The sequence below is a fragment of the Vulpes lagopus genome, chromosome 5 (genome assembly GCF_018345385.1).
Source record: "Vulpes lagopus strain Blue_001 chromosome 5, ASM1834538v1, whole genome shotgun sequence".
Lineage (NCBI taxonomy): Eukaryota > Metazoa > Chordata > Mammalia > Carnivora > Canidae > Vulpes > Vulpes lagopus.
In genome coordinates this window covers 67,672,152-67,681,435 of record NC_054828.1, presented here as the reverse complement: position 1 = coordinate 67,681,435, position 9,284 = coordinate 67,672,152, and the positions used below count along the sequence as shown (strand labels likewise).

The following is a 9,284-nucleotide window of genomic DNA, read 5'->3' as shown; positions in this document are numbered from 1 at the left end:
GCAGGGGCAGCAGGGGTGAGCGCGCCCCGAGTCTGGGAGCGGGTGAGCACCCCCCCTTAGCTCTGGAGCTCTGCGACAGGTGTCCCTAGAGCAGCTGTGACCCAAGGCAGCAGAGGAAAAGCCTCCCAGTTGTCCATTTAGCTGCAGATCTCTTGTGGGGTCAGAGTGAATATTGCTGACCCTACTTCTTTATTGTGGTAAAATGTACATAACCGAGAGTTTCCCACCGTGTGTAAGCTCTGCGTGTGGCATTAAGGACGTGCACACTCGGGACACCTGGGTGGCTGAGCGGTTGAGCGTCTGCCTTTGGCTCAGGGCCTGATCCCAGGATTCTGGGATCGAGTCCCACGTTGGGCTCCCTGCATGGAACCTGCTTCTCCCTCTGCCTATGTCTCTGCCTCTCTCTCTCTCTCTGTTTCTCCCATGAATTAAAAAAAAAAAAAAAAGGACGTGCACACTGTTGTGCAGCCATCATCACTCCCCGTCTTCAAAGACTTTTTCATCTTCCCAAACTGCAAGTCCACACCCACTAAAGCCATAACTCCCATCCTCCCCACCCCAACCCCTGGCAACCGTTATTCTCCTTTCTATCTCTGGGAGCTTGACCACTCGAGGTACATCATGTAAGTGGGAATCGTGGTATTTGCCCTTTGCTCTCCGCCTTACGCTGCCTTATTGGTCATGGGACGGTCCCTTTCAGCTACGACAGAGGTGCAGGTTAGCAGCGCTCCACGCCCACAGAAGAGTAGGGGAACAAAAACCAGAGAACACAACAGGGAGAGACAGAACCGGAGTGCTTCGGGGTGGATTTCTTGACTGTCAGGGGTACCAGATGTAAGGGGGCGGTGGTGGCGGGTGGATGGGAAGAAAGTGTCACATGGAAAACAGAGTGTTGCGCTTTACCGTCCCAGGGGAGGGGTAGCTCCCTTCTGGAGGAGGGGCCTGACTCTTTTTTGAGGCTGACGCTCTGATGGGCCTGATGGGGAAGCCACTCCAGTGAGGGGAGGGTGGCCCTCTGGCCAGGCTGAAGGCAGGACAAATGGTTCTGCAGGAGACACCCACGGGGACTTGGAGGTGGATAGAAGGGTCTGGAGGAGAAGAGAGAGGCTGGAGGAGACGGAGTAGTTGGGACTTAGGACAGAGTGAGGAATATTTCGGGGCAGGGGAAAAGTTGATGAAGTTGCAGGACAGGAAGGTCTCCTCGTGGATTCTAATGTGCTTACTGTGGTCCCCTTCCATTACCCCAAACTTTGAGTGTCTGCTTCTGCGTCCATAAGCCTTCTGGGGGTCCAGGGGCAGCTGAGGGGGTCAGGAAGGGAGCAAGGGGGCGGTGCCTGAGGGAGGGAGGGACAGTGGCTGCAGGAGGTGAGATGCAGATGAAGGGAGGAAGGAAAGCAGGGAATCCGAGCCAGAGGTCCCCAGAGGAAGCACAAGCCCTCTGTGAATCCCGGGCACAGAGACTGGTGGCCGGAGTAGGACTGCGAGGTTGAGGGGACACAATGATGGGGTCCCTACTATCAGTGGGGTGGGGCCCAAGTCATTTTCTTGAATATTAGGTGGCAGGCAGTCCAGGTAGACAGCCCGAAGGAAGGCATGGTTGTGGATCTCATCTTCTTGGGGGACCTGGTGGCAAGATCTAGCCGGGGCCCAGCCGGGTAATTTGGGTATTACCCCAGGTAATTCTCTGGAGTCCCCTCAGCTCAACTCACTGCCTCCGGGGTTTCTGTACTCATGGGGAAGGGTACCACTTTTTGAGAGATGGTGATGGAACTAGAACCAAAGCCAAGCCCAGAACACGTCTTGAGCTTTCAAAACACCATTTTCGGGGATCCCTGGGTGGCGCAGCGGTTTGGCGCCTGCCTTTGGCCCAGGGCGCAATCCTGGAGATCCAGGATTGAATCCCACGTTGGGCTCCCGGGGCATGGAGCCTGCTGCTTCTCCCTCTGCCTATGTCTCTGCCTCTCTCTCTCTCTGTGTGTATGACTATCATAAATAAATAAAAATTAAAAAAAAAATTTAAAAAAACAAAACAAAACAAAACACCATTTTCTTTCAAAATCGTCTGACAGCAGAGATCAGGGGCTAGCATCGGCTCTGATGGAGATGGAGGCTTCTGGGGCCTCCCAGCCAGAGGAGCCCAGCGGGAGGGCCGGTTGCTCCCACCCACAGGCCCCAGAGAAGCCCGGCATGGAAAGGGAGCCTCATGTTGCCAGGAAGCCGGGAGTTCGCCTGCTGGGTCCTGGGCCGAGTGTGGGCTGGGGGTGGAGCCCTGCCTGGAACTAGTGATGCACCCCGAGAGCCTGGGACCAGCCCGCGCGGTGGCGGTGGGGCCGACCGACCGAGGACACTTCCCTCTGGTCCTCTCCAGTCTTGGCCCAGGGAACTGAGGCTCAGGCTGGTCTGGCTGGACCTCATTTCTGTCCCAGCCCAGTAACCCTTCATCAGTGGGTCCCGGGGAAACGGGCCTGGCTTGCCTCCCATTTGAGGAACGTTTGCCAAATGTGTTACAAGCCACTAAAAGCTTGTAAACTAGGGTGCAGGCTGCCATGGGGCCTGGGCTGGCCAGAGGATACGCTCTTTAGAAGTTCCAGAAGCTCCCTGTCCATTGGGAGGGAGGAATGTCCCTACAGAGTCCCAGGCGGGTCTGTGCTGGGGCCCGGCCAGCTTTCCCTCTGGCGGGCCCCTCTGCTCCGGGGGAGCTGTGTGTTCCCTTCTCTGGCAGCTTGGGAAAGACTAGGGGCCCTTTCAGGGAAAGGAGAAAGAGGAAACAGGCCTGAAAAAGCTGCAGTGAAAGCCTAATTCTAAGCTTCAGCTGCGGACCCAGGCCTGGGAGTACAAATGAATTTTCTACTCAGGAGAACGGGGAGTGTTCGGAAAGGTTGTTTGGGGGAACTAGAGCCCCAGAGCTTCGGTGCTGGAGGATCTCAGACACCAGCTAGCTAGTATAGCCCCCCCAGTGGCCCCCCCATTTTACTGGAAGGCTAATCTGAAACAGAATGGAATTTGGCAGGGGCTGGGATGCCTTTTCTCTTCTGAGGCCCTGTTTCCTGAAAGAGTGTCCAGAGGAGCTGATTCCCCCCTTCCCCGTGACACTCCTCAGGGCCTTTTTAAGAAAACCCAGAGGTCTGATCTGGCTTCTCTGAAAGTAACAGGGTTTGTGGCTTCCAGGGGGTTTTCGGTTTGGAGCCATAATTTGTTTGTTCATCTGACATGTTCGTGCACCGCAGGCTTGTTGCCAGGTTTCCCCTCGTACGTTATGAGGCCGTGCTTGTGTGTGGCCTAGGGGAAGCCAGGAACAGCACAACTCAGGAAGGGACCGTACTAGGGCAGGGGCTGCTGGGGCCTGGGGGTGTAGGGAGGTCGAGGTCCTCAGGCCTGTGGTTGGGGGTGAACTGGGAGCCTCCCGGCCCAGAGTCCCCGATGGGCATCTGCACCGGCAGAGGGCTCAGGCCCCTGCAGGAGCCGAGAGGCTGCCTCAGGAAGAAGCCATCTGGGCTGGCCAGGAAGGCTTCGAGAATGCGCAGGCCCCGGGCTCTGGAAGCTTCGGGAAGGGCCGACCAAGAGCGGGGCAGCCGGCCCCGAGCAGAAAAAGGGTGAAGGGAGACAGAAAAAGCAAGTGGCACTGAGTGAGGTGGGGCCTGAACTAAATTCTAAATTTTGGGAGCGGCCCGGGAGGCTGCCAACTTTGATCTCATTTTCTGGACGGGCCTTCGGTTCCTTCTCATCCCCACCACCCAGTCACCAGAGAGTCAGCGCCTACCGACAGCAGCGGCTCTTGGCAGACTCGGGAGGCACACACACGCAGCGGGACGTGGGGGCACCCTGAGCTGGGTGCCGGCGGGGGAAGGGCCACACTGATGCTGGGGGAGGAGAGGAAGGCCTTGGGGGGGGCTGGGGTCTGTCCTGTCCCCACGGGGTCTCCCTTGGCCAGCACCGCCCCCCGGGCCCAAGGTGCTCACTGAATAACTGAACTCCTGCAGTCTCTTCTCTTGAATCCTCAAGTTACCTTATATTTTTCTTCTTTGGGATTGGAAGGCTCACAAGGGTGTTTACCTCCCTTGTGCTTTCTCCTTCAGGAAGGACCTTCTTGCTGCTGCTGTGACTGAGGCACTGAGGCACTGACTGTTCTGGAAGCTGCCTCGGCATAAAGACCCTCCATCTGGGGAGGAAGGGAGACGGGAGGAGGGTCAGGGTGCTCTCTTGGGCCTGGCCCTGGGATGCCCAGCCCAGGTGGCCGTGGCCGGGGTGGCAGCGAGAGGAGGCAGCCTCAGCCGCGCTGCGCTGTGGTTTTCCTCCGTGTGACAGCATGACCATGACGCTCATGCCCCAGCCCAGCCGATGGCCGACGAGGAAAATAAAATGGAATTTAAACCTCATCTCGGACAGGGTTTCAGAGCCGTCTTCCTGGTTATGGAAACTGCACTGGTTATGGCTGCACTGAGGGGGACCTCGGCTCTTTCCCCCAGAAGGCCCCCCCTTCTCCAGGGCTTGGTTTTGGGGGTGAGCTTACTCCCGGCCCGCCCACCGTAAGCACCTCCTGGGGGCTTGTGTGGCCTTCGGGAGCCGAGCCGGGATGGCTGCCGTGCCCTCCCCCCCCAGGCGGCCTGGACGTTTCCTCTCCTTCAGAAGCTGTCGGGGTTACCCCGCGTGGGCGTGGGCCCGGGCCCCTTGTATCTCAAGGATCTGTGCCTGTCCTTGGGGCTTCCGAGTCTGTGGTTCCTTTCCTTGGCCCTGAAGAGGCCACGTGGGGTCCCCCAAGCTAGGTCCCCGGGGCTACCCCGGCGGCTCTCAGACACGGCTGATTCCCATCCTGCGTCCCCAACAAATTATGTCTCAAATCGCCCACCGCCCGGCCCCCTGCTCCCGCTCGGGTGTTCCGGGTGTTCCGGGGACGCAAGGCCAGCCGTGGGCCCCGCCCCCCGTTGGGGGAGGCCTCAGTTTCTCCCTGCACACTTTGGAGGCGGGGGAGGTGGAGGGGGGCGCGGGGCGAGGCGCGGAGGGGCGGGAGGGGCCGCGGGCGCCGGGACGGGCCCCTGGGGAGGGGCTGCAGCGACGCGGGGAGGGGGCCGGGGGGAGGCGGCGTTCCCGCAAGTCACATGATTTTCCCGCTTATATAAATCACAGCTTGTTTTTCTCCCGGCCGCAGACTTAAAGGTGCAGCGTCTTCTTCTGTCCCCCGGGCGGGCCGAGCTGCGCCGCGGTGCTTTCGCCCTCGAGCGGGCGGGCTCGCGGCTTAGGGGCCCCTCCCCGCAGCGACCCCGGGGTGTGCCGCGGTGGCGGGAAACCCGGGAAGGGCCCGGCCGTCCGATCAGCCCCGAGCCGGCGGGCCGACCCCCCCCCCGCTCCTCCCGGGGTAGCTGCCCCCAGGCGGCCCCGAGGCTCCGGCCTCCCCGTCGTCAGCCCCGCGGCTCGAGGTCGAAGTGTGGGAGACAGCAGGTCGGCCCGGGTGTGCAGCGCCCACGGCCTCCCGCCCGTCGGGAGACACCGCGACCTGCGGCCTCCGCCTTCAGGGGCTTATACGGCGGGGCGACGGGTAGGGACCCGGGGAGGGCGAGGGGCCTGGTCCTTCTCCCGGCGGGTTCCGGGCGGCGCCCCCTTACTGCCCGGCGGCCGGCGCGGGTGAGGAGTCCTGCGGGCTGGGGGTGGGACAGGGCGGCGGGGAGGAGACGGGCGGCGGGCACGGGGGCGCCGGGCTGTCGTGCCGCCAAGCGACGACCTGGGCACCTGGGCAGGGCCCGAGGGGTCAGCCGCGGGCACGGGGGTGGAAGAGCGGGCAGGCGGGGACCGCGCGGGGGGCGGGCAGGCGGGGCGGGGCGGGGCACCGGGGGGGGGCAGGGGCAGGCGGGGCGGGGCACGGGGGGGGGGCAGGGGCAGGCGGGGCGGGGCACCGGGGGGAGGAGGGCAGGGGCAGGCGGGGCGGGGCACCGGGGGAGGAGGGCAGGGGCAGGCGGGGGCGGGGCACCGGGGGGGGGGCGGGGCAGGGGGGCCAGGGAGGGGCGGGGCCCGGGGGGGGAGGGCAGGCGGGGCGGGGCACGGGGAGGAGGGGCGGGGCACGGGGGGGGGCAGGGGCAGGCGGGGCGGGGCACCGGGGGGGGGGCAGGGGCAGGCGGGGCGGGGCACCGGGGGGGGGGCAGGGGCAGGCGGGGCGGGGCACCGGGGGGGGGGCAGGGGCAGGCGGGGCGGGGCACCGGGGGGGGGGCAGGGGCAGGCGGGGCGGGGCACGGGGGGAGGAGGGCAGGGGCAGGCGGGGCGGGGCACCGGGGGGGGGCAGGGGCAGGCGGGGCGGGGCACCGGGGGGGGGGGCAGGGGCAGGCGGGGCGGGGCACGGGGGGAGGAGGGGCAGGCGGGGCGGGGCACGGGGGGCGCAGGGGCAGGCGGGGCGGGGCACCGGGGGAGGAGGGCAGGCGGGGCGGGGCACCGGGGGGGGGCAGGGGCAGGCGGGGCGGGGCACCGGGGGGGGGGCAGGGGCAGGCGGGGCGGGGGCACGGGGGGAGGAGGGCAGGGGCAGGCGGGGCGGGGCACCGGGGGGGGGGCAGGGGCAGGCGGGGCGGGGCACGGGGGGGGGGGCAGGGGCAGGCGGGGCGGGGCACGGGGGGAGGAGGGCAGGCGGGGCGGGGCACGGGGGGCGCAGGGGCAGGCGGGGCGGGGCACGGGGGGGGGAGGGCAGGCGGGGCGGGGCACCGGGGGGGGCAGGGGCAGGCGGGGCGGGGCACCGGGGGGGGCAGGGGCAGGCGGGGCGGGGCACCGGGGGAGGTGGGCAGGCGGGGCGGGGCACCGGGGGAGGTGGGCAGGCGGGGCGGGGCGGGGCGGGGCCCCTGGGGCGGGCGGGCAGGCGGGGCGGGGCACCCACCGAGCCAGCGGGAGGTCTCCGCGGGCCGCAGCCGAGGCTCGGAGAAAAAGTAGAAACGGAAAGTGAGGGGAGGAGGTCCTTAGAAGGGGCGGATAAGGCGGCGGCTGTGTATTCGGGGGAGAGAAGTGACCAAAGGGCTGGCCCTTGGGCCGGGGGCAGGGCGAGGGGGACGGGGTGCCGGGGAGGGGGGCGAGGCCCCTCTTCGGGGCCGGTTCGGGAGCAGGTGGGCCCCGCAGTGCCCCGCGCCCGAGCCCCGCATCCGTGACCGCGGACGCCGCCGCCTGCGCCGGGTTCTCCCGGAGGGGAAGCGCGGGGAGCGCGGGGCCGCGGTGCTTGGCCCGGGCAGGTGCGTCCCCTCCTTCCCTCCTCGCCGCTTCCCTCATTTCCTTAGGCGGCAGGCACCTGAGCAGAGTCATTTGCTCTTCAAAAATGACGACTGGGCTGTCGTTGCTGTTGTTTTTCTTCTTTCCCCGCTTCAGCTTTCTCCCCCCACGTTCTTCTCCTTGTTCTGCCGCTGCTGCTGCTTCTCCTTTTCCTCCTAAAAGAAACCTGCAGGTCTTGCTTGCATGACTAATTATTTGAACCGGATATACCCTCCATTAATAGAGGAAGGAAATAATAAATTTGTTTTCTAAGGGCCTCTTAGCTGAAGATGGCTATTACCTCACTTGATCTTTCCAGCAGCCTGGAAGGTTCCGGAGGGCAGGTATTTATGAGGCCCTTCCCCACCCCTATAACTGATGAAAATAGAAGAATGGTTGTAAAAAGTTTTGTTATGTGGGAGAACCACCTGGCCACCAGTACCGTCTAGGTCAAAGATTTCCAAACTTTTCTTTTTAGCTTCTTATTTTTGGAAATAGATTTTACCTGGCAGTCAAATAAAATAGACACAAAACACAGAGTCCTGGTTTCAGTGGACTGGGGAGGTTCTGAAGCTCCATTGCCTGGCTGGGCTCCCACTCCTGGCCCCCAGGGCAGCTTGGGAAATGGCACTTTGCTTCTGGGACAACCCAGAAGCACTCAGAGAATTCTTTCTCTACGCTCAGCTTCTTTCTCTTCCTTTTCAGCCACTGACTTCCTGACTTCAGAGGCCAGGCTGGAGCCCAAGAAGGCTCTGTGGACCCCGGGCGGAGCTCATCTCTGGTGGTGATGCCAGCAGGGCGGCTGTGCCCGAGCGTCAGTGGCCTGGCTTGTGGACCAGCTGAGCGGGACCAGCGCCGCTCGGAGGCAGAGACAGTGTCCCCAAGGCTCGGGAACTACCTTGGCTGGGGTGTGCTGGCCTGCTCAGCCAATGTGCTTCCTTTTTGAATGTGTTTCTTGAAAAACAAGCGTTTTAATGTTAAAAAAAAAAAAAAAAAAAAAACTATGATTTTTAGAATGTTGATTTGAGATAAAGCAAAGAAGGTGACATGCTCTGCAGATAGTTACAGAAAGCTGTGAAAGAACCACAAATAATTTTCTCTAACTGCAGCACTAATTGTCCTATACAAGGCAGCCACCATTAGGATTCATTTGAGTGTTGTCAAATTCCCCAAAAGATAAGCATTAAAAAGGATTAAAATAATTTCATATGACTTTTGCTCTGAAAATAAAATCTCGGGGGGATCCCTGGGTGGCTCAGCGGTTTGGCACCTGCCTTCGGCCCACAGCGTGGTCCTGGGATCGGTCCCGAGTTGGGCTCCCTGCATGGAGCCTGCTTCTCTCTTTCTCTCTTTCTGTATCTCTCATGAATAAATAAAGAACATCTTAAAAAAAAAAAAAAGAAGAAAAGGAAAAATCTCAGTAAACCAGCATCCTAATTTTATTCTATTTTTTAAGTTTTTTTCCACCAAGTTACCTATTTATAGAGGTAATACACACTACTGGTAGAAATAGAGAAGAAAATCATTCTGAAGGGTATAAAATGTAGAAGTTCCCTCTTATTCTCCATTCTTATTCCCCTGAGATGACTGAAATTAATGGTTTCTTGTGACCCAGAAATGTTTTGTTATACATATATATGTGTGTGTACAGCTAATCTAATATTTTTCCACAAATGGTCTAGTCTCATGATTTTTTCCCCTTAAATATGTACCTTGGCATACAGGCCTAGCTCATTCTTTTTTTTTTTTTTGGGGGGGGGGGGAGCTCATTCTTTATTTTTTATTTTATTTTTTTTTTTAAACATTTTTTTTTAAATTTTTATTTATTTATGATAGTCACAGAGAGAGAGAGAGGCAGAGACATAGGCAGAGGGAGAAGCAGGCTCCATGCACCGGGAGCCCGATGTGGGATTCGATCCCGGGTCTCCAGGATCGCGCCCTGGGCCAAAGGCAGGCGCCAAACCGCTGCGCCACCCAGGGATCCCGAGCTCATTCTTTTTTTTTTTTTTTTAAACTTTTTTTTAATTTTTTTTTTTTTTTATTTATTTATGATAGTCACAGAGAGAGAGAGA

The 9,284-nt window shown here is 61.0% G+C and overlaps 1 long non-coding RNA gene across 1 annotated transcript; it reads left to right on the top strand.

Annotated features, from left to right (window-relative positions):
- The first annotated feature begins 6,919 nt into the window (after positions 1-6,919).
- LOC121490714 lies at positions 6,920-8,412 on the top strand. The gene is made up of 2 exons (XR_005987752.1): positions 6,920-7,556; positions 7,918-8,412. It is a non-coding gene; the product is annotated as an uncharacterized LOC121490714 (long non-coding RNA).
- The last annotated feature ends 872 nt before the right edge of the window (positions 8,413-9,284 follow it).